The 23,336-nt window shown below is 51.7% G+C and overlaps 1 long non-coding RNA gene across 1 annotated transcript; it reads right to left on the reverse strand.

Moving 5' to 3' along the window:
• Positions 1-1,281: 1,281 nt before the first annotated feature.
• LOC142310676 (uncharacterized) lies at positions 1,282-20,525 on the reverse strand. Its single transcript, XR_012754205.1, has 4 exons — positions 20,457-20,525; positions 18,020-18,106; positions 9,628-9,752; positions 1,282-1,366 (listed from the first exon to the last, which is right to left on the reverse strand). It is a non-coding gene; the product is annotated as an uncharacterized LOC142310676 (long non-coding RNA).
• Positions 20,526-23,336: the final 2,811 nt, after the last annotated feature.

The following is a 23,336-nucleotide window of genomic DNA, read 5'->3' on the forward strand; positions in this document are numbered from 1 at the left end:
GATAATTATAGGCCGTGTGTATGTAGTCCTGTCTATTACCTGGAGATGTGCGGGGCGGATTCTCCTCCATCACGTCCTTGTACCGGTCCTTGTGCTCTTCTAGATACTCCCACTCCTCCATGGAGAAATAGACGGTGACGTCCTGACACCTTATAGGAACCTGACACATACAATGATACCGTCATCCCCCGTTCCCTTCATAGCGTTAAGGGGGCTTTACACGCAACAACATCGCTAACGAGATGTCGTTGGGGGTCACGGAATTCGTGACTCACATCCGGCCTCGTTAGCGACGTCGTTGCGTGTGAAACGCACGAACGACCGTTAACGATCAAAATTACTCATCTAATTGTTGATCGTTGACACGTCGTTCTAATCCCAAATATCGTTGCTGGTGCAGGACGCAGGTTGTTTGTCATTCCTGCGGCAGCACACATCGCTATGTGTGACACCGCAGGAACGAGGAAAAACATCATACCTGCGGCCGCCGGCAATGAGGAAGGAAGGAGGTGGGCGGGATGTTCCGGCCGCTCATCTCCACCCCTCCGCTTCTATTGGGCGGCCGCTTAGTGACGCCGTTGTGACGCCGAACAAACCTCCCCCTTAAAGGAGAGATTGTTCGGTGGCCACAGCGACGTCGGTGAACGGTAATTGCGTGTGACGCTGCCGTAACGATATTGTTTGCACGGCAGCGATCACCCCGTGACGCGCCACCGACGTGGGCGGGTACTATCGCTCACAGCGTGTAAAGCCCGCTTTACTGTATAATGTCCCAGCATTCCCAGCACTGTCACCTCTCCAGTCAGCAGCTCAATCATCTTGTAGGAGAGTTCTAAGATCTTCTGGTCATTGATGTCCTCATGTATCCGGGGGTGCGGTGGAGGGCCAGGGATTGGGCTTATGGTTCCTCCCCATCCCTCAGACACAGGGGCCTGACAGCGATCACTAGAGATCTTCTTCACCACCGTGTAATCCTGTGTATGGAGACACAGTAATAAATATCACTACAGACATTTCCAGAGTCAATAGAGATGCGCGAATATCCAGAAATTTCATTTGGATTTGGTGCGGCCAAAAATTCATTTAGAAGCAAATCAGTTTGTCTTCAATCAAAAGTGATCCAAAGCCTCTATACACCGGGAGAAGGTGTGTGTGATACTCTGAGGTCTCCTAGGACTTAATACAACCTCTTTCAAGCTCTTTATTACCTTGCAATTTTATGTTTGTTTGGTTTTTTTTTTTCATTGACTTCTTCCAAGAGCAATAACATTTTTATTTTTCCTTCCACACATCCGTATGAGGGCTTGTTTTTTTCCGAGATGAGTAGTATTTTTGATTGACATAATTAGTTTTATCATGTGATGCACTGGAAAGTGGGAAAAAAAAAATCCAAATTCGTTGAAATTGCAAACAAAAAAAAAAAAGTGCAGTTCCACAATAGATTTGTTTTTTTTTTTACTTACCATGTTCACTACATTGTAAAATTGACCCGGCGGTATAATCCTCCAGGTCAGTACGACGACGCAGTTACCAAACATGTATAGTTTTTTCTTTTTATTTGGTGGGGAAAATTTTGTAAGGAAAAAATTGTGGGTCGCTATTTTCTAAGACACATAACATTTCCATTTTTCGGGATGTGGGGCTGTGTGAGGGCTTATTTTTTTACGTCTTATTGCTGACATTTTTACAGATACCATTTTGCGGTAGATATGATGGTCTAATCGCCTATTACATTTTATTGCAATGTTAAAGCAAACAAAAAAATATAATTCTGGTATTTTAATTTTTTCTCTTCTTATGCTGTTTACCAATCAAGATTAAATTTATATTATATATTAGCTGTACTACCCGGCTTCGCCCGGGTTAATAACTGCTGTTAACAAAATAGAATGTATTAACAAAAATGTATTCTGCACACAAAAACCACAAAACAAATAGATAGAAATGTAATTATAATGTCTGTCTCCCCCTCTGTATATATCTCTCTGTCTCTTTCCCTCTCTTTCCCTGTCTGTCTCTTTCCCTCTCCTTCCCTGTCTGTCTCTTTCCCTGTCTGTCTCTTTCCCTCTCTTTCCCTGTCTGTCTCTTTCCCTCTCTTATCCTGTCTGTCTCTTTCCCTCTCCTTCCCTGTCTGTCTGTTTCCCTGTGTCTGTCTGTGTCTTAACCTGTCTCTCTCTTTCCGTCTGTCTCTTTCCCCGTCAGTCTGTCTCTTTGTCTGTGTCTTACCCTGTCTATGTCTGTTTCTTTCCCTGGCTGCGCCTGTCTCTTTCCCTGGCTGCATTGTGACACGCCAACATTCCATATAAGGGCGTGGCTGCGCATTCTTCTGAAGTTCTGGCTGCACTCTGGCTTCCAGCTCCATTCGCTTTAATGGAGGCAGGTTTTTTGGTGAATAACTGTAAAGCGCGGGGTTAAAATTTCCCCTCAAAACATAGCCTATGACGTTCTCGGGGTCCAGACGTGCGAGTGTGCAAAATTTTTTGGCTGTAGCTGCGACGGTGCAGATGCCAATCCCGGACATATACACACACACACACACACACACACACACACACACACAGAGCTTTATATATTAGACTGGCTGTACTCCCCGGCTTCGCCCGGGTTAATAACTGCTGTTAACAAAATAGAATGTATTAACAAAAATTTATTTAAATTTAATGGAGTTAAAAGGGGTGATTTCAACTTATAGGTTTTTTTTTTTATAATTTTAAAGAAGGGAATTTTGTTTACTTACCGTAAATTCCTTTTCTTCTAGCTCTAATTGGGAGACCCAGACAATTGGGTATATAGCTACTGCCTCCGGAGGCCACACAAAGCATTACACTTAAAAGTGTAAGGCCCCTCCCCTTCTGCCTATACACCCCCCGTGGGATCACGGGCTCCTCAGTTTTAGTGCAAAAGCAAGAAGGAGGAAAGCCAATAAACTGGTTTAAGCAAATTCAATCCGAAGGAATATCGGAGAACTGAAACCATTCAACATGAACAACATGTGTATACAAAAAAACAGGGGCGGGTGCTGGGTCTCCCAATTAGAGCTAGAAGAAAAGGAATTTACGGTAAGTAAACAAAATTCCCTTCTTCTTTGTCGCTCTATTGGGAGACCCAGACAATTGGGATGTCCAAAAGCAATCCCTGGGTGGGTAAAATAATACCTCGTAATAGAGCCGTAAAACGGCCCCTTTCTACAGGTGGGCAACCGCCGCCTGAAGGACTCGTCTGCCTATGCTGGCATCCGCCGAAGCATAGGTATGCACCTGACAGTGTTTCGTGAAAGTGTGGAGGCTGGACCAGGTATCCGCCTGACACACAAGCTGAGCCGTAGCCTGGTGCCTCAAGCCCAGGACGCATCCACCGCTCTGGTAGAATGGACCTGCAGCCCTGAGGGAACCGTAAGCCCAGCAGAACGATAAGCTAGAGAATTGGTTCCTTGAACCACCGAGCCAGTCTTGCTTTGGAAGCCTGTAACCCTTTACGCTGGCTAGCGACAAGGACAAGAGTGCTTCCGAGCGGCGCAGGGACGCCGTACGATCGATGAAGAGTCTGAGTGCTCTCACCAGATCTAATCAAGTGCAAATCCTTTTCACATTGGTGAACTGGATGAAGACAAACAGAGGGTACGGATACCCTGATTGAGATGAAAGGGGGGATTCCACCTTAGGGAGAAATTCCGGAACCGGACGCAGAACCCCTTGACCTGGTGAGACACCGGGAAGGGGACTTTGCACGACAATGCTGCCCCGACAGACACTCTCCGAAGTGAAGTGACTGCTCCTAGGAAAACCACTTTCTGCGAAAGGCGTGAGAGAGAAAAATCCCTCATAGGCTCGAATGGTGGTTTCTGCAGAACCATCAGCACCCTGTTCAATCACAGGGTTCTAACAGTCGTTTGTAAGGAAGGACTAAGAGGCAAACCCCCTGCAGGAACGTGCGTACCTGAGGTAGTCTTGCTAGGCGCTTCTGAAAAAAATACAGAGAGCGCTGAGATTTGTCCGTTTAAGGGAACCGAGCGACAACCTTTTTCCAACCGAATTGCAGGAAGGAAAGAAAGTAGGCAAGGCAATTGGCCAGGGAGAAACTCCCTGAGCAGAGGACCAAGATAAGAATATCTTCCACGTTCTGTGGTAGATCTTGGCAGATGTGTGTTTTCTGGCCTGTCTCATAGTGGTAATGACCCCTTGAGATAACCCTGCAGATGCTAGGATCCAGGACTCAATGGCCACTCCATCAGGTTGAGGGTCGCAGAATTCTGAAGGAAAAAACGACCCTTGAGACAGCAAGTCTGGTCGGTCTGATAGTTCCCCCGGTTGGCCTACCGTGAGATGCCACAGATCCGGGTACCACGACCTCGTTGGCCATTTTGGAGCGACGAGGATGGCGCGGCGGCAGTCGGACCTGATCTTGCGTAACACTCTGGGCAACAGTGTCAGAGGTGGGAACGCATAAGGGAGTTGAAACTGCGACCAATTCTGAACGAAGGCGTCTGCCGCCAAAGCTCTGTGATCGTGAGACCGCGCCATGAATGCCGGGACCTTGTTGTTGTGCTGAGACGCCATTAGGTCGACGTCCGGCATCCCCCAGCGGCAACAGATCTCCTGAAACACGTCCGGGTGAAGGGACCATTCCCCTGCATCCATGCCCTGGCGACTGAGAAAGTCTGCTTCCCAGTTTTCTACGCTCGGGATGTGAACTGCGGATATGGTGGGTGCTGTGGCTTCCACCCACAGCAGAATCCGCCGGACTTCTTGGAAGGCTTGCCGACTGCGTGTCCCACCTTGGTGGTTGATGTAAGCCACCGCTGTGGAGTTGTCCGACTGAATTCGGATCTGCCTGCCTTCCAGCCACTGTTGGAACGCTTTTAGGGCAAGATACACTGCCCTGATCTCCAGAACATTGATCTGAAGTGAGGACTCTTACTGAGTCCACGTACCCTGAGCCCTGTGGTGGAGAAGATCGCTCCCCACCCTGACAGACTCGCGTCCGTCGTGACCACCGCCCAGGATGGGGTTAGGCAAGATTTCCCTTTCGATAATGAGGTGGGAAGAAGCCACCTCCGAAGGGAAGCTTTGGTTGCTTGAGAGAGGGAGACGTTCCTGTCTATGGACGTCGGCATCCTGTCCCACTTGCGTAGGATGTCCCATTGAAGAGGACGCAGGAGAAACTGCGCGAAAGGGACTGCTTCTATTGCTGCCACCATCTTCCCCAGGAAGTGCATGAGGCGCCTCAAGGGGTGTGACCGACCTTGAAGGAGTGATTGTACCCCTGTATGTAGTGACCGCTGTTTGTCCAGCGGAAGCTTCACTATCGCTGGAAGAGTAAGAAACTCATGCCAAGATATGTCAGCGATTGGACCGGTGTCAGATTTGACTTTGGAAAATGGATGATCCACCCGAAACTCTGGAGAATCTCCAGAGTAACGTTGAGGCTGTGTTGGCATGCCTCTTGAGAGGGTGCCTTGACCAGCAGATCGTCTAAGTAGGGTATCACTGAGTGACCCTGAGAGTGGAGGACCGCAACTACTGTAGCCATGACCTTGGTGAAAACCCTTGGGTCTGTCGCCAGGCCGAACGGCAGTGCCGCGAACTGAAGGTGTTCGTCTCCTATGGCGAAGCACAGGAAGCGCTGATGCTCTGGAGCAATTGGTACGTGGAGATAAGCATCCTGATATCGATCGATGCTAGGAATTCTCCTTGGAACATTGAGGCGATGACGGAGCGGAGGGATTCCATCCGGAACCGCCTGGTCCTTACGTGTTTGTTGAACAGTTTTAGGTCCAAAACAGGACAGAAGGACCCGTCCTTCTTTGGAACCACAAACAGGTTGGAGTAGAAACCGTGACCCTGTTGCTGAAGAGGAACCGGGACCACCACTCCTTCTGCCTTCAGAATGCCCACCGCCTGCAGCAGAGCCTTGGCTCGCTCGGGAGGCGGAGATGTTCTGAAGAATCGAGTCGGAGGACGAGAGCTGAACTCTATCCTGTAACCGTGAGACAAAATGTCTCTCACCCAACGGTCTTTTACTTGTGGCAGCCAGGTGTCGCAAAAGCGGGAGAGCCTGCCACCGACCGAGGATGCGGTGTGAGGAGGCCGTAAGTCATGAGGAAGCCGCCTTGGTAGCGGCGCCTCCGGCGGTCTTTTTAGGGCGTGATTTAGACCGCCACGCGTCGGAGTTCCTCTGATCCTTCTGAGGCCTTTTGGACGAGGAGAATTGGACCTGCCTGCGCCCCGCAAGGACCGAAACCTCGACTGTCCCCTCCTCTGTTGGGGTATGATCGGTTTAGCCTGAGGAAAGGATGTATCCTTTCCCTTGGATTGTTTGATGATTTCATCCAGTCGCTCACCAAACAAGCGGTCGCCAGAGAATGGCAAACTGGTTAGGCACTTTTTGGAAGCAGAATCTGCCTTCCATTCCCGCAACCACAAGGCTCTGCGTATTACCACTGAATTGTCGGACGCAACCGCCTTCCGGCTCGCCGAGTCCAGGACAGCATTAATGGCGTATGACGCAAACGCTGACGTTTGAGATGTTAAAGACGCAGCCTGCGACGCAGACATACGTGTGACTGCCTCAATTTGCGCTTGAGCCGCTGAGACCGCTTGGAGCGCCCAGACGGCTGCGAAAGCTGGGGCAAAGACACGGCAATAGCTTCATAGATGGATTCCAACCAGAGCTCCATCTGTCTGTCAGTGGCATCTTTGAGTGAAGCCATATCTTCCACTGCAACTAAGGATTTAGCCGCTGGAGATAGGAGGTCCACATTGGAACACTGAACCCAGCCCTTGACAACGTCAAAAGGGAAGAGATAACGTGTATCATTAAGGCAAAAACGATATCTGGAGAAGCCTGGTGGTTCTGGACTGCCTCCCTGAAGTCAGAGTGATCCAGAAAGCGCACTCAATGTACGCTTGGGGAACCTGAAACGGAACTTCTCCTGCTGAGAAGCTGACTCCTCAGGCGTAGGAGCTGAGGGAGAAATAACCAACATATGATTGATGGACGCCGTAAGATCGTTCACTACGGTGTCACAGTCAGGTGTATCCAGGTAGAGAACGTTCTCAGGATCAGAATCCTGATCAGATACCTCCGCCTTATCATAGAGAGAGTCCCTGCTGAGACCCTGAATGATGCTGTGACGTCGAGGGATGCTCCCAGCGAGGTCGCTTAGGGGGTCTGGGACTGCGGTCCGAGTCAGACCCCTCACCCTGGGATCCCTGAGACACTCCAGGAGCACCTTGTTGTACCAACTGTGGGGGGGGGGGGACCAGGGGCAATGAATCAACAGAGCCCATGGTCTGAGGGACCGGTCTGGACTGCAAGGCTTCTAGTATCTTAGCCATAGTCTCAGAAAGTCTGAAGTAGATACTGCAAACTCCGTCCCCACCACCTGGACCATTAGCAGAGACTCCGGCTGAGTAAGTTCCACAAGGGCCGTGCATTGCATACAATTGGGGTCCGTGGAACCTGCCGGCAGTATAGCCGTACATGCTGTACAGGCTTACAAGCATATATCTATATGTGCATTTCGGCACTAGTGGGGTCAGCACCACAGGTGCTGCTTACCGCCCGCACACAGCGGTTGTGTGACCACCCGAATCCCTGCCAGGGTCTTCCCAAACTTGTCTCTTTTCTCAGTCACAGAAAAAACTGACATGAATGGCTGCCGGCGTCCTGTGTAGAGGAGGAGGCCGTGGGCGTGCCCCAGAAAGTGCGGGAATCCGGTTTCACACTGTGTACAGTGAGAGGGGTGGAGTATGCAAAGTATGCTCCATCTCTCAGCGCTGCCGTGCTGTGCAGCGTCACGCCCTTACCCTGACTGGCAGGCCAGTGGGCGGTAACGAAGTGAGAGAAGGCCGCAAAAGCCGGGGACTAGAGTGATAAGCGCGGCCCGGCATATAAGCCCTGGTCGGCGCGGAAGTCCCCGGCGCACCACAAGTCCCAGCCGCGCCTGAGATAAAAATGGCAGCGGCGGTTAGCGCGGCAGTCCCCCAATACTCTAACACACCCAGCACGCTGTAGTGTGCGATGGCACCAGTGCGGGCAGCGCCGCCATCCCTGGCACACTAACACACCCAGCAGTGCTGCCGTGTGTCTGTGCGCGGTCCCCACGGGGACACAGAGTACCTCAACGTAGCAGGGCCATGTCCCTGAGGATACTCCGCTCCATGTCCAGCAGATTCCCAGGGGCTGTGGATGGAGCACGGCCTCAGTGCCTGGAGACCGATAAGATCCCACTTCACCCAGAGCCCTAAGGGGATGGGGAAGGAATCAGCATGTGGGCTCCAGCCTCCGTACCCGCAATGGGTACCTCAACCTTAACAAACACCGCCGACAAAAGTGGGGTGAGAAGGGAGCATGCTGGGGGCCCAAGTATGGGCCCTCTTTTCTTCCATCCGACATAGTCAGCAGCTGCTGCTGACTAAACAGTGGAGCTATGCGTGGATGTCTGACCTCCTTCGCACAAAGCATGAAAACTGAGGAGCCCGTGATCCCACGGGGGGTGTATAGGCAGAAGGGGAGGGGCCTTACACTTTTAAGTGTAATACTTTGTGTGGCCTCCGGAGGCAGTAGCTATACACCCAATTGTCTGGGTCTCCCAATAGAGCGACAAAGAAAACTTTTTTTCTCACTTTTTACTGCATTTAATAGTCCCTTTAGAGCAGAGGGGCACAACATATTTTGGTCCAAGGGCCACATTGTCATATTGAACCAATCCCAAGGCCCGGAAACATTTTTTTAAAGGGGTACTTACATGAATATATCACTAGAACCACCATCAGAACACTAATACATCACCAGAAGCAAGTTTTAATTATTTGAGGAGGATTTAGAGAGTTTTGCTCAGTTTTTGCTAAAAAAAAAACCAAACAAAAAAAACCAATCACACTAATTTAAACTGAATTTTTGGAGGAAAAACTCACCAAATCCTCCTCATAGAAATACTCAAAACTTAGGGAGTTGAGATTAGCTTTCAACAAAGCCATGAACTATGTTATGGATTTCTACATGTGCAAGAGATCAGAACCACCACCGCCAGCACATAAGTGCAGCGCGAGAACCACCGTCAGCACATGAATGCAACACAAAAGCAACCATCAGTAAAGTTATGCGGAACTACATGCAGCCGACCCGCTTTTGTCAGGAGAGTGTGCGGCTGCCGGGTGGTGCGATGCAAGACTCGGGCAAGTGTGACTCCGGCCTTACGGTGCGCTCACACGAACCATATGACTCACACGAGTCTTGCATCGCATCACCCGGCAGCCGCACACTATCCGGACACGAGTGGGCAACTGCAGGCTGCACCATGATGGGGGCACATACCAGCATGGGGCCACATCACAGCATTAGCATATTTTTACTTAACTTTACACTGTTCATGGCCTTCTTTCATTACAAGCCATGGACATCATTAAACATTAAACTCATCTATTAAAACTGTTCCTTCTGTTTGTCATTTTAAAACCAATACACAATTATAAGAATACTAAATTCAACCGAACCCCTCCAGCCCATTCATTACCTTATTATTCACTCTGCTACCCTACATACACATTCTAGACGACCCGATACGTTAGAATCCGGCCACCTTCTAGTCATAGATAATGGTGTGACGTCACCAGAGTCTCTCACCTCTCCTGTAATCCGGAAGAGGATCTCTAGGGTGAGGTGTAATATCCTCTCCGCCATCTTTCCGTCTCCGTTCCCATCCATCCTGGACAGTTCAGTCTCCCGAGAGGATCCTATTTTGTAGGGACCTGAATAAAGAAGATGAACAAATGTAATATTCTATGTAAAGAACAAAAAAAACCTGTGGGTGTCAAAAAGGTAAAAAAAAACTGACTCCTTTTCATCATTTGCATAAAAATAGAATTCAGCCGGAATTACAGATTATTCAAGAAAATTATTCTATGGTTATGACACGAAACGCTCAAATCACCGGGACCTCATAAGAGCGGCGCCGCCCCAAAGGACCGGGAGCGTGTATGTGCCCGAGTCATACAACTTTGTGTTCTGTTTTGGCGAAACAGCTTCAGGAAGACGTCGGCGCTCATTTCCCTGAAAAGTCTTTGCCATTGTTTTTTTCCCCAGACGTTTTTCTTCTTTGCTCCGTACTTTCGAGAATGAGCATGGTCCACTACTAGGACAACCCCTTCTCGTTCTCCACGTTTGGCCCTGTTAAAATAAGAAGCTTATACTCACCTCCGGTGCTGGCGCTGTTCCAGCGGTGTCTGCACCCATGTTCCCGGTGTTTATGTGAGGTTGTACCTTCTTATGTGCCCAAAGCCCAATCATCCATCGCCATCTTCTCTCTCCCCAGGTTCAGACGTGGGATCGCTCAACAGGAAGTGAGAGCTGCGTCCTTCCTGTTCATTAATCATTTGTCCAAAGTTGGATGAGAGGGAAGCCGGTGATTGGGCATGCGGCTTGCGGGATGTCAGAACCTCAGGTGAGTCACGGGAATGCGAGGGCCAACAGTGGAGGTGAGTATAAAGCGGGCTTTACACACAGCGACATCGCTAGCGATGTCGCTGGTGAAAGCACCCGACCCCGTCGGTTGTGCGTCATGGGCAAATCGCTGCCCGTGGCGCACAACATCGCTAACACCCGTCACTTACATGCCTAGCGACGTCACTGTGGCCGGCAAACCGCCTCCTTTCTAAGGGGGAGGTTCGTTCGGCGTCACAAAGCGGCCGCCCAATAGATGCGGAGGGGCGGAGATAAGCGGGCCGAACATCCCACCCAACTCGTTCCTTCCTCATTGCGGGCGGTTGCAGGTACGATGTCCTTCCTCATTCCTGCGGTGTCACATGTAATGATGTGTGCTGCCGCAGGAACGATGAACAACCTGCGTCCTGCAACGATAATCGGGAAAGGAACGGCGTGTCAATGATCAATGATTAGGTAAGTAATTTTGATCGTTAACGGTCGTTCCTGCGTTTCACATGCACCGACGTCGCTAACGAGGCCGGATGTGCGTCATGAATTCCGTGACCCCAACGACATCTCGTTAGCGCTTAAGTGAGAGCTGCGTCCTTCCTGTTCATTAATCATTTGTCCAAAGTTGGAGAGAGGGAAGCCGGTGATTGGGTGTGCGGGATGTCAAAACCTCAGGTGAGCTCCGGGAATGCGAGGGCCAACAGTGGAGGTGCGTATAAGGCTACGTGCACACACTGCGTTTTTTAATGTGTTTTTTTGAGAAATCTGAACCAATATCTGTATATTCTGAAGCCAGCAAACTCTATGACATATCTGAACTGCTGTGCGCACCAAATCTGCAGCGCGTGCACATACCCGATTTTAATTGGGGCCAAACATGGGCACTAAAAAGGGGTCGTCCAAGTAGTGGAGATCCCCTTTAATGGTGTTCAAACGCTGAAGAGGATAAAAGAAAGAATAAACTACCAATCATGCACAGCAGAACCGTTTTTACATTGATGGGCATCATGTTTATTTTTTTGCGGCGTACCTGAAAAGAAGGGAATTTTGTTTACTTACCGTAAATTCCTTTTCTTCTAGCTCCAATTGGGAGACCCAGACAATTGGGTGTATAGCTTCTGCCTCCGGAGGCCACAGAAAGTATTACACTGAAAAGTGTAACCCCTCCCCTCTGCCTATACACCCTCCCGTGCATCACGGGCTCCTCAGTTTTGGTGCAAAAGCAGGAAGGAGGAAACTTATAAATTGGTCTGGGGTAAATTCAATCCGAAGGATGTTCGGAGAACTGAAACCATGAACCAAAAGAACAATTCAACATGAACAACATGTGTACACAAAAGAACAACCAGCCCGAAGGGAACAGGGGCGGGTGCTGGGTCTCCCAATAGGAGCTAGAAGAAAAGGAATTTACGGTAAGTAAACAAAATTCCCCTCTTCTTTGTCGCTCCATTGGGAGACCCAGACAATTGGGACGTCCAAAAGCAGTCCCTGGGTGGGTAAAAGAATACCTCAATAAAAGAGAGCCGAAAACGACCCCTTCCTACAGGTGGGCAACCGCCGCCTGAAGGACTAGCCTACCTAGACTGGCATCTGCCGAAGCATAGGTATGCACTTGATAGTGTTTCGTGAAAGTGTGCAGACTAGACCAGGTAGCTGCCTGACACACCTGCTGAGCCGTAGCCCGGTGTCGCAATGCCCAGGACGCTCCCACGGCTCTGGTAGAATGGGCTTTCAGGCCCGAAGGAAGAGGAAGCTCCGAAGAACGGTAGGCTTCAAGAATCGGTTCCTTGATCCACCGAGCCAAGGTTGACTTGGAAGCCTGCGACCCCTTACGCTGGCCAGCGACAAGGACAAAGAGCGCATCTGAACGGCGCAGGGGCGCCATGCGAGACACGTAGAGCCGGAGTGCTCTCACTAGATCTAATGAATGCAAATCCTTTTCACACTGGTGAACTGGATGAGGGCAAAACGACGTTAAGGAGATATCCTGATTGAGATGAAAAGGAGATACCACCTTAGGGAGAAACTCCGGGACAGGACGCAGAACCACCTTATCCTGGTGAAAAACCAGGAAAGGGGATTTGCATGACAGCGCTGCCAGCTCCGACACTCTTCGGAGTGAGGTAATTGAGATAAACCCGACGACGCTAGGAGCCAGGACTCAATGGCCACACAGTCAGGTTGAGGGCCGCAGAATTGAGATGGAAAAACGGCCCTTGTGACAGCAGGTCTGTGCGGTCTGGAAGCGCCCACGGCTGACCCACCGCGAGATGCCACAGATCCGGGTACCACGACCGCCTCGGCCAATCTGGAGCGACGAGAATGGCGCGACGACAGTCGGATCTGATCTTGCGTAACACTCTGGGCAACATCGCCAGAGGAGGAAACACATAAGGGAGTCGAAACTGCGACCAATCCTGAACTAACGCGTCCGCCGCCAGAGCTCTGTGATCTTGAGACCGTGCCATGAAGGCCGGGACCTTGTTGTTGTGCCGTGACGCCATGAGATCGACGTCCGGCGTTCCCCAGCGGCGACAGATCTCTCGAAACACGTCTGGGTGCAGAGACCATTCCCCCGCATCCATGCCCTGACGACTGAGAAAATCTGCTTCCCAGTTTTCTACGCCCGGGATGTGAACTGCGGAGATGGTGGAGGCTGTGGCTTCCGCCCACAGCAGAATCCGTCGGACTTCCTGGAAGGCTTGACGGCTGCGCGTGCCGCCCTAGTGGTTGATGTACGCGACCGCCGTGGCGTTGTCCGACTGTATGCGGATCTGCCTGCCCTCCAGCCACCGATGGAACGCCTTTAGGGCTAGATACACTGCCCTTATCTCCAGAACATTGATCTGAAGGGAGGACTCTATCGGAGTCCAGGTTCCCTGAGCCCTGTGGTGGAGAAAAAACGCTCCCCACCCTGACAGGCTCGCGTCCGTCGTGACCACAGCCCAGGTTGGGGGTAGGAAGTATTTTCCCTGCGACAGAGGGTTGGGAAGGAGCCACCACTGAAGTGACGTCTTGGTTGCAAGGGAAAGAGAGACGTTCCTGTCGAGGGACGTCGACCTCCTGTCCCATTTGCGGAGAATGTCCCATTGGAGTGGGCGCAGATGGAACTGCGCGAAGGGCACTGCCTCCATTGCTGCCACCATCTTCCCCAGGAAGTGCATGAGGCGCCTCAAGGGGTGTGACTGACCCCGAAGAAGAGATTGCACCCCTGTCTGCAGCGAAAGCTGTTTGTCCAGCGGTAGCTTGACTACCGCTGAGTGAGTATGAAACTCCATCCCAAGGTACGTCAGTGATTGGGTCGGTGTCAACTTGGATTTTGGGAAGTTGATGAGCCACCCGAACTGCTGGAGAGTCGCCAGAGCGACGGTCAGGCTGTGTTGACACGCCACCCGGGAGGGTGCCCTGACTAGGAGATCGTCTAAGTAAGGGATCACCGAGTGTCCCTGAGAGTGTAGGACCGCCACAACGGATGCCATGACCTTGGTGAAGACCCGTGGGGCTGTCGCCAGGCCGAAAGGCAGTGCCACGAACTGAAGGTGTTCGTCCCCGATGGCGAAACGCAGGAAGCGTTGATGTTCGGGTGCGATCGGCACATGGAGATAAGCATCCTTGATGTCGATTGATGCTAGGAAGTCTCCTTGTGACATCGAAGCGATGACCGAGCGGAGAGATTCCATCCGAAACCTTCTGGTGCTCACATGCCTGTTGAGCAGTTTGAGGTCCAGAACGGGACGGAATGATCCGTCCTTCTTTGGCACCACGAACAAGTTGGAGTAGAAGCCGTGACCATGTTCCTGAGGGGGAACGGGAATCACCACTCCTTCTGTCTTCAGAACGCCCACAGCCTGAAAAAGTGCGCCGGCCCGAGATGGGGGCGGAGATGTTCTGAAGAAACGAGTCGGAGGACGAGAGCTGAACTCTATCCTGTAACCGTGAGACAGAATGTCTCTCACCCATCGGTCTTGGACATGTGGCCACCAGGCGTCGCAAAAGCGGGAGAGCCTGCCACCGACCGAGGATGCGGTTCGGGGAGGCCGAAAGTCATGAGGAGGCCGCCTTGGAGGCAGTGCCTCCGGCGGTTTTTTGGGGGCGTGACTTGGACCGCCACGCATAGGAGTTCCTCTGGCCCTTCTCCGGCCTGTTGGACGAGGAGGATTGGGACTTGGCTGAGGGCCGAAAGGACCGAAACCTCGGTTATATTTTCCGTTGCTGAGGTCTCTTCGGTTTGGACTGGGGTAAGGACGAGTCCTTTCCCTTGGATTCCTTAATAATTTTATCCAATCGTTCGCCAGAAAACGGCAAACCGGTTAAGAACTTCTTGGAAGCAGAGTCTGCCTTCCATTCGCGTAGCCACATGGCCCTGTTGACTGCCACCGAATTAGCGGATGCTACCGCTGTACGGCTAGCAGAGTCCAGGACGGCGTTCATGGCGTAGGACGAAAAAGCCGACGCCTGAGAAGTGAAAGACGCAACTTGCGGAGCAGAGGTACGTGTTACCGCATTAATCTCAGACAGACAAGCTGAGATAGCTTGGAGTGCCCACACGGCTGCAAAGGCCGGGGCAAAAGACGCGCCTGTGGCTTCATAGATGGATTTCACCAGGAGCTCTATCTGCCTGTCAGTGGCATCTTTTAGCGATGAGCCATCTGCAACCGATACCACAGATCTAGCCGCCAATCTGGAGACTGGGGGATCCACCTTGGGACATTGAGCCCAACCCTTAACTACGTCAGAGGGGAAGGGGTAACGTGTGTCATTAAGGCGCTTAGTAAAGCGCTTGTCCGGAAATGCTCTGTGCTTCTGGACAGCATCTCTGAAGTTAGAGTGATCGAAAAACGCACTCCGTGTACGTTTGGGAAACCTAAACTGGTGTTTCTCCTGCTGCGAAGCCGACTCCTCTATAGGTGGAGGTGGGGGAGAAAGATCTAGCACCTGGTTAATGGACGATATAAGATCATTTACTAAGGCGTCCCCCTCAGGTGTATCAAGATTGAGGGCAACGTCAGGGTCAGAGCCCTGAGCTGCGACGTCCGCCTCGTTTTCCAGAGAGTCCTCAAGCTGAGGCCCCGAGCAGCGTGAGGAAGTCGGGGAAGATTCCCAGCGAGCCCGCTTAGCCGGTCTGGGACTGTGGTCCGTGCAGGAGTCCTCCACGTGAGACCTAGGGGCCACCCCAGGAGCACGCTGCGGCGCAGACCGAGAGGGGCCTAGAGGCGATGATCCAACAGTGCCCGGGGCCTGTGTAAGGACCGGTCTGGACTGCAAGGCTACTAGTAGCTTGGCAGACCATTTGTCCATAGACTGAGCCATGGATTGTGAAAGCGACTCAGAGAGTTTCTCAGCAAAAACTGCAAACTCTGTCCCTGCCGCCTGGACAGGGAGAGCAGGAGGGTCTGCCTGATCCGAGGGGCCCACTAGTGACCGAGGCTCCGGCTGAGCAAGTGCAACAGGGGTCGAGCATTGCTCACAGTGAGGGTAGGTGGAACCCGCAGGTAACATAGCCCCACAAGAGGTGCAGGTTGCAAAAAAACCCTTTGCCTTAGCGCCCTTGCTCCTTGTGGACGACATGCTGTTGTCTCCTAGGAGAGTGATCACTGAGGGTATATAGCCAAAAGTAAACAACCCGGCCGAACAGAGAAAATATATACAAATATATATATATACTCCGGCACCCTAGGGGGACCAGCACCGGGTGACCGCTGTGGCTTACCGACCGCCCAAAGCGGAGTGTGTGTCCACCAGATTCCCTGCCTTAGGTCTCCCAGAGCTGCAGAGCTCGTTCCTGAAATCCTCCACCGGCAGAATGTGTGTAAAAATGGCTGCCGGAGCTCTCAGGGGAGGAGGGAGCCGTGGGCGGCGACTAGTAAAGTGCGGGAATCTGGGGCCCCACAGTGATCAGTGAGGGGGGGGGAGGAAACCTAAAGTATGCTCCAGCCCTCACTGCCGACGTCAGGTCGACCGTCCCGCCCTTACCCCTGACTGGCAGGCCCGGGGGCGGGAGTTATGGTACTAGGCCGCAATGAAGCCGGGGACTAAATTTAATACCGTGGCCGACAAACAGGCTCGGTCGGCGCGGAAGTCCCGGTCTTCACAAACCAGCAGCTGCTGCAGCGTCTGTGAAACAAGCGCTCCATGCACAGTCCCCATGGGGACACAGAGTACCTTTAGATGCAGGGCCCTGTCCCTGAGGATACTCAGTCTCCTGTCCGTCAGATTCCCCCAGGGGCTGCGGAGGGAGCCCGGTCCCAGTGAATGGATGACCGCTCAGGATCCCACTTCTCCCAGAGCCTCTAAGGGATGGTGAAGGAAAACGGCATGTGGCTCCAGCCTCTGTACCCGCAATGGGTACCTCAACCTTAACAGCACCGCCGACGTAGTGGGGTGAGAAGGGAGCATGCCGGGGGCCCTGTGGGGGCCCTCTTTTCTTCCATCCGATAAAATCAGCAGCTGCTGCTGACTAAAATGGGAATGCATGAGTGGATGTGTGCCACCTTCCACACAAAGCATAAAACTGAGGAGCCCGTGATGCACGGGAGGGTGTATAGGCAGAGGGGAGGGGTTACACTTTTCAGTGTAATACTTTGTGTGGCCTCCGGAGGCAGAAGCTATACACCCAATTGTCTGGGTCTCCCAATGGAGCGACAAAGAAATGACAGTGTGCCCATACCCTTAGGGTACTTTGCACACTACGACATCGCAAGCCGATGCTTGCGATGCCGAGCGCGATAGTCCCCGCCCCTGTCGCAGCTGCGATATCTGGTGATAGCTGCCGTAGCGAACATTATCGCTACGGCAGCTTCACATGCACTTACCTGCCCTGCGACGTCGCTCTGGCCGGCGACCTGCCTCCTTCCTAAGGGGGCGGGTCGTGCGGCGTCACAGCGACGTCACACGGCAGGCGGCTAATAGAAGCGGAGGGGCGGAGATGAGCGGGACGTAAACATCCCGCCCACCTCCTTCCTTCCGCATTGCCGATGTGACCCGCAGGACACAGGTAGGAGATGTTCCTTGTTCCTGCGGCTTCATACACAGCGATGTGTGCTGCCGCAGGAATGAGGAACTACATCGTAACATTGGTCCTTCCGAAATTATGGAAATGACCGACGCTACACCGATCATACGATTTCAACGCTTTTGCGCTTGTTAAACGTATCAAAAGCGATTTACACACTACGATGTCGCCTGCGATGCCGGATGTGCGTCACTTTCGATTTGACCCCACCAACATCGCACCTGCAATGTCGTAGTGTGCAAAGTACCCCTTAGGGCCCCTTCACATGATGCATTTCCCCAAGGATAAAAAAATTACACATTTTACACCAACAGCAAAGTGAACACAGACGTTCCTTTTTTTCCCTGGTGGAATTGAACAAATGTTTTTTTAATATCTGCAGCGAGTCAATTCTTCCAGCGTTTGTCACCCATTCAAATGAATACAGAAAACAATGCAAGTAAAATGCACTGAAAAAGCTCATAAAAATTAATACAAAATGTGCATATGTTACACAGGATTTTTGCTGCCAGCGCTTTGTATTTGGTGCAGAAAAATCGGCTGCAAATGCTCAATTTCGCGATTTCGATTTACCTTGAAGCGATTCTCTCCTCTCTGGTCAGGACATGCTGGAAGTTGTAGTTTCACAGCAGCTGGAGTTGTGCAGGACGATGACCGCTCCTAAAGGGATAAAAAGAAATAAGAATTTAATAGTCATAATTTCTAAACATAAAGAAAAGTCCGGCCAATTGCCTAAAAAACGAGTTTAATTAGCAACGTTAACATTTATCAAACCGTATAATCAAAGTAACATCACTTAAAGGGGATGTCCATCTCTGGGAACTTTTTTGTTTTTGTTTACTTAAATGCACACATTTGGGGCTACAAATCATGTTTGCTATTAGGTTTTATTACATACTGGCTGTACTACCCGGCTTCACCCGGGTTAATAACTGCTGTTAACAAAATAGAATGTATTAACAAAAATGTATTCTGCACACAAAAACCACAAAACAAATAGAAATGTAACTATTAAAAGGCAAAAACTAAGCTAATAGAAGCATTTCACAACATCTATTTCAACACCACAGATATTCCACACAGATTAAACTAAATTGGCCAAGTAATGTGCTCCTAATGTCCCTTTCCAGGTCTGTCTCTTTCCAGGTCTGCCTGTCTCTGTCTCTTTGTTTCTTTCCCCATCTGTCTCCCCGTCTCTTTGTCTGTGTCTTTTCCCGTCTGCCTCTTTCCCAGTCTGCCTCTTTCCCCGTCTGCTTCTTTCCCCGTCTGCCTCTTTCCCAGTCTGCCTCTTTCCCCGTCTGCTTCTTTCCCCGTCTGCCTCTTTCCCCGTCTGCCTCTTTCCCCGTCTGCTTCTTTCCCCGTCTGCTTCTTTCCCCGTCTGCTTCTTTCCCCGTCTGCTTCTTTCCCCGTCTGCCTCTTTCCCAGTCTGCCTCTTTCCCAAACTTAAGCAAGCATTGTTGACCTTAGGGAGATCAACATATCCACTGCGGAGACACCATCACGTGTTTCTCAACGCAGTGATTCTAGAGCATTGCCCCCTGGGAAGTATGCAAATAAGAAAGCCGCGGAGACACCATCACGTGTTTCTCAACGCTGGCAGGAAACTAGCCAGGTATTTCACCGGGAAGGAACAACCACGGGAAGGGCAGTCTCCAGTCAAGGAGACCACCTATACCAAACATGGTATCCATCCACCGACAGCCGTTTCGGGGTATTTGCCCCTCATCAGTGTGGAGTAGGAATCTGACTAGTGGGGGCAATGCCTAGTAAAAGACTACTTTTCCCAGTCTGCCTCTTTCCCCGTCTGCCTCTTTCCCAGTCTGCCTCTTTCCCAGAATGCCTCTTTCCCAGTCTGCCTCTTTCCCAGTCTGCCTCTTTCCCCGTCTGCCTCTTTCCCCGTCTGCCTCTTTCCCCGTCTGCCTCTTTCCCCGTCTGCCTCTTTCCCAGTCTGCCTCTTTCCCAGTCTGCCTCTTTCCCAGTCTGCCTCTGTCTCTTTGTTTCTTTCCCCATCTGTCTCTTTCCAGGTCTGTCTCTTTCCAGGTCTGTCTCTTTCACCGTTTATCTCTGTCTGTCTCACTGTCTGTCTCTCTCTGTCTCCCCACCATTTTATTACCTCACACATAAGCTTCTTATACTATGAATGTCTTTTGTTCCTACAGCAACCAATCACAGCTCCTATTAATGACCTGTAGTTCCAGGCTCCATTTACTATAATGGAGGCATATTTTTTGGAGAGTAACTGTAAAGTGCCTGGTGAAATTTTCCTGTCAAAACATAGTCTACGACGTTCCCTGGGTCACATGAGGTGTCTGTGCAAAATTTTGTGAATGTAAATGCGACGGTGCGGATGACAATCTCGGACACACACACATTCACATACGCATACACACATACATATATATACACAGACACATACACACACATATATATATATATATATACACAGACACATACACACACATACATGCACACACATTATATATATATATATATATATATATATATATATATATATATATATATATTATATATATATATATATATATATATATATGTATATTATATATACATACACACACATTCAGCTTTATATATATTAGATTTTGCAACGTTTTGCTTCTTTAGGCTTTTGTTTTCTCAGACATTCAGCTTTGATTGAGCCTGTGGTCATAAATCAGCCATGAAGAGCTCAGAGAACGAGTTACAACCTCCCTGTCGGAATGCGCTCACTGACAGATTCTTAGTTAACTCATTTTGGCCCCAAATATATGCATATAAGTAATACAAAAGACTGTCCGTCGAGATGAAGAACGCTTTTATATTGCAAATAAAATGACAACATGGAAAAAGTCAACACGTCCGGCAAAGAAAACGGTGCAAACAGCGACATCGAAGGAAAAATAAGGACGTTCTGCCTCCAGGAATGAGACATTGGATAAAAAAAAAGTGTCCATAAGGTCGTTTCTGAAAGGGTTAAAAATCCCTGCGTCCGGTAACGGTAATTACCTACCTCCTCCTCCGCAGCAGCAGAGCCGCACGCTGGATACGGCTGCTCTGTGCTACAGGACCTGCGGTGATGTCACAGTCATGTGATCAGTCACATGTGTGGGAGGAGTCACATGACCGGGCGCTCATGGTATATAAGTGGTGATCCTCATTGGACAAGCTGAGGTTTACCTCAGAATGTATTTGAAATAGGACCCAGACCCAGAGCTGTAGTGAAGTGCAGGGGACCACTGTGATTACATTAGAAGCAGAGAATACAGTGGCACTAACCCAATATTCAATAAAAAATGTATCTTTACTAATTTACATAATTAAAATTCAACAAAGTCCAAAAAATGGGGTAAGCTATACCGCATACAACAATATAGCAACACGGACAGTGTATATTACACTGAATTATACAAAAGTGTATTATAAACAGTCATATAGGGAGTGACAATAATAACCATTCACATGCTAACCTTGATTAGGCATAGACAATTACATCACAATCATTTATACCCCCTGATTACTGTAATCTATATATATAATTGCCTTATTCTGTCTGTCTGTCTGTCTGTCTTGCTCCAAAATTGTGTCCTTACGGTGACAAACAGCGGATTGGCTGCTGGCCTCGCCATGGCCCCGCCCCCCTGCACAGATTGGCCGCTCGCCTCGCCTCGACTCCTCCCCCCCGCACGGATTGGTCGCTCGCCTCGGCTCCTCCCCCCCGCACGGATTGGTCGCTCGCCTCGCCTCGGGTCCGCCCCCCCTCGCACGGATTGGCCATGTGCTTACGGTGACAAATAGCGGATTGGCCGCTGGGCTCGCCATGGCCCCGTCCCCCCGCACGGATTGGCCGCTCGGCTTCACGGATTCACCATGGCCCCGCCCCCCGCACGGATTGGCCACTTGCCTCGGCTCCTCCCCCTTGCACAGATTGGCCACTCTCCTCGCCCAGGCTCCGCCCCCCGCACGGATTGGCCGATCGCCTAGGCTCCTCCCCCTCGCACGGATTGGCCGCTCTCCTCGCCCAGGCTCCGCCCCCCCGCACGGATTGGCCGATCGCCCAGGCTCCGCCCCCACACGAGGTGAGCGCATCAAGGTCCTGCAGCGGCGGAACGCACGCACGCACGCACACACACACCCACACAGACACACACACCGCATCCACACACTCACAACATCCCGTGATATCGCTTGCTTCTCGGCGGCGATACTGTGCAGTGATCTTCCAGGACCTGCCAGAGGATCACATGGCCGGAAGCATGTGGTATCTCCGGATGTTGTGATTGTGTCAGTGCGTGTATGCGATTGGATGTGTGTGAGTGTGTGTGTGTGAGTGTATGCGATCGGATCTGTGAGTGTCAGCAGAGGAGCACGACGTGCAGCACAGCTGCTGGGACCGGCCACCGGTGGGCACAGGGAGAAGTGGGGTGTGTGTGTGAGTGTATGCGATCAGATGTGTGCGTGTTTAATGTTTGATGTGTGACTGTGGAGCACAATGGGGAGTGCGCAGCATGGGGGATGGAGCACGATGGGGGGTGCGCAGCATGGGGGATGGAGCACGATGGGGGGTGCACAGCATGGGGGATGGAGCACGATGGGGAGTGCGCAGCATGGGGGATGGAGCACGATGAGGAGTGCGCAGCATGGGAGATGGAGCACGTTTGGGAGTGCGCAGCATAGGGGATGGAGCACGATGGTGAGTGCGCAGCATGGGGGATGGAGCACGATGGGGGGTGCGCAGCATGGGGGATGGAGCACGATGGGGAGTGCACAGCATGGGAGATGGAGCACGTTTGGGAGTGCGCAGCATAGGGGATGGAGCACGATGGGGAGTGCGCAGCATGGGGGATGGAGCACGATGGGGAGTGCGCAGCATAGGGGATGGAGCACGATGCTGAGTGTGCAGCATGGGGGATAGAGCACGATGGGGGGTGCGCAGCATGGGGGATGGAGCACGATGGGGAGTGCGCAGCATGGGGATAGAGCACGATGGGGGGTGCGCAGCATGGGGGATGGAGCACGATGGGGAGTGCGCAGCATGGGGGATGGAGCACGATGGGGAGTGCGCAGCATGGGGGATGGAGCACGATGGGGAGTGCGCAGCATGGGGGATGGAGCACGATGGGGAGTGCGCAGCATGGGGAATGGAGCGCGATGGGGAGTGCGCAGCATGGGGGATGGAGCACGATGGGGAGTGCGCAGCATGGGGGATGGAGCACGATGGGGGGTGCGCAGCATGGGGGATGGAGCACGATGGGGGGTGCGCAGCATGGGGGATGGAGCACGATGGGGAGTGCGCAGCATGGGGGATGGAGCACGATGGGGAGTGCGCAGCATGGGGGATGGAGCACGATGGGGAGTGCGCAGCATGGGGGATGGAGCACGATGGGGAGTGCGCAGCATGGGGATGGAGCACGATGGGGAGTGCGCAGCATGGGGGATAGAGCACGATGGGGGGTGCGCAGCATGGGGGATGGAGCCCGATGGGGAGTGCGCAGCATGGGGATGGAGCACGATGGGGGGTTCGCAGCATGGGGGATGGAGCATGATGGGGGTGCGCAGCATGGGGGATGGAGCACGATGGGGGGTGCACATCTCCCCCCAAAACACACACACACACACACACACACTGCCACACACGCACTGCACAACACACCACACACACACTGGGAACCACAAACACTGCCCTACACAGACACCCACACACACACACAACGCCGCACACACAACACCCAACACACAAACACCGCGGCACACACAAATATACGCACATACCGCGCAACACACACATTGCACAAAACATACCTCCCCCCAAAACACACCACACCCACACAAACCGCGCAACACACATACACAATGATACAGACACACAGCGCTCTACAAACAACGCAACACA

This window comes from Anomaloglossus baeobatrachus, chromosome 5 (assembly GCF_048569485.1).
Source record: "Anomaloglossus baeobatrachus isolate aAnoBae1 chromosome 5, aAnoBae1.hap1, whole genome shotgun sequence".
Taxonomy (NCBI): Eukaryota; Metazoa; Chordata; class Amphibia; order Anura; family Aromobatidae; genus Anomaloglossus; species Anomaloglossus baeobatrachus.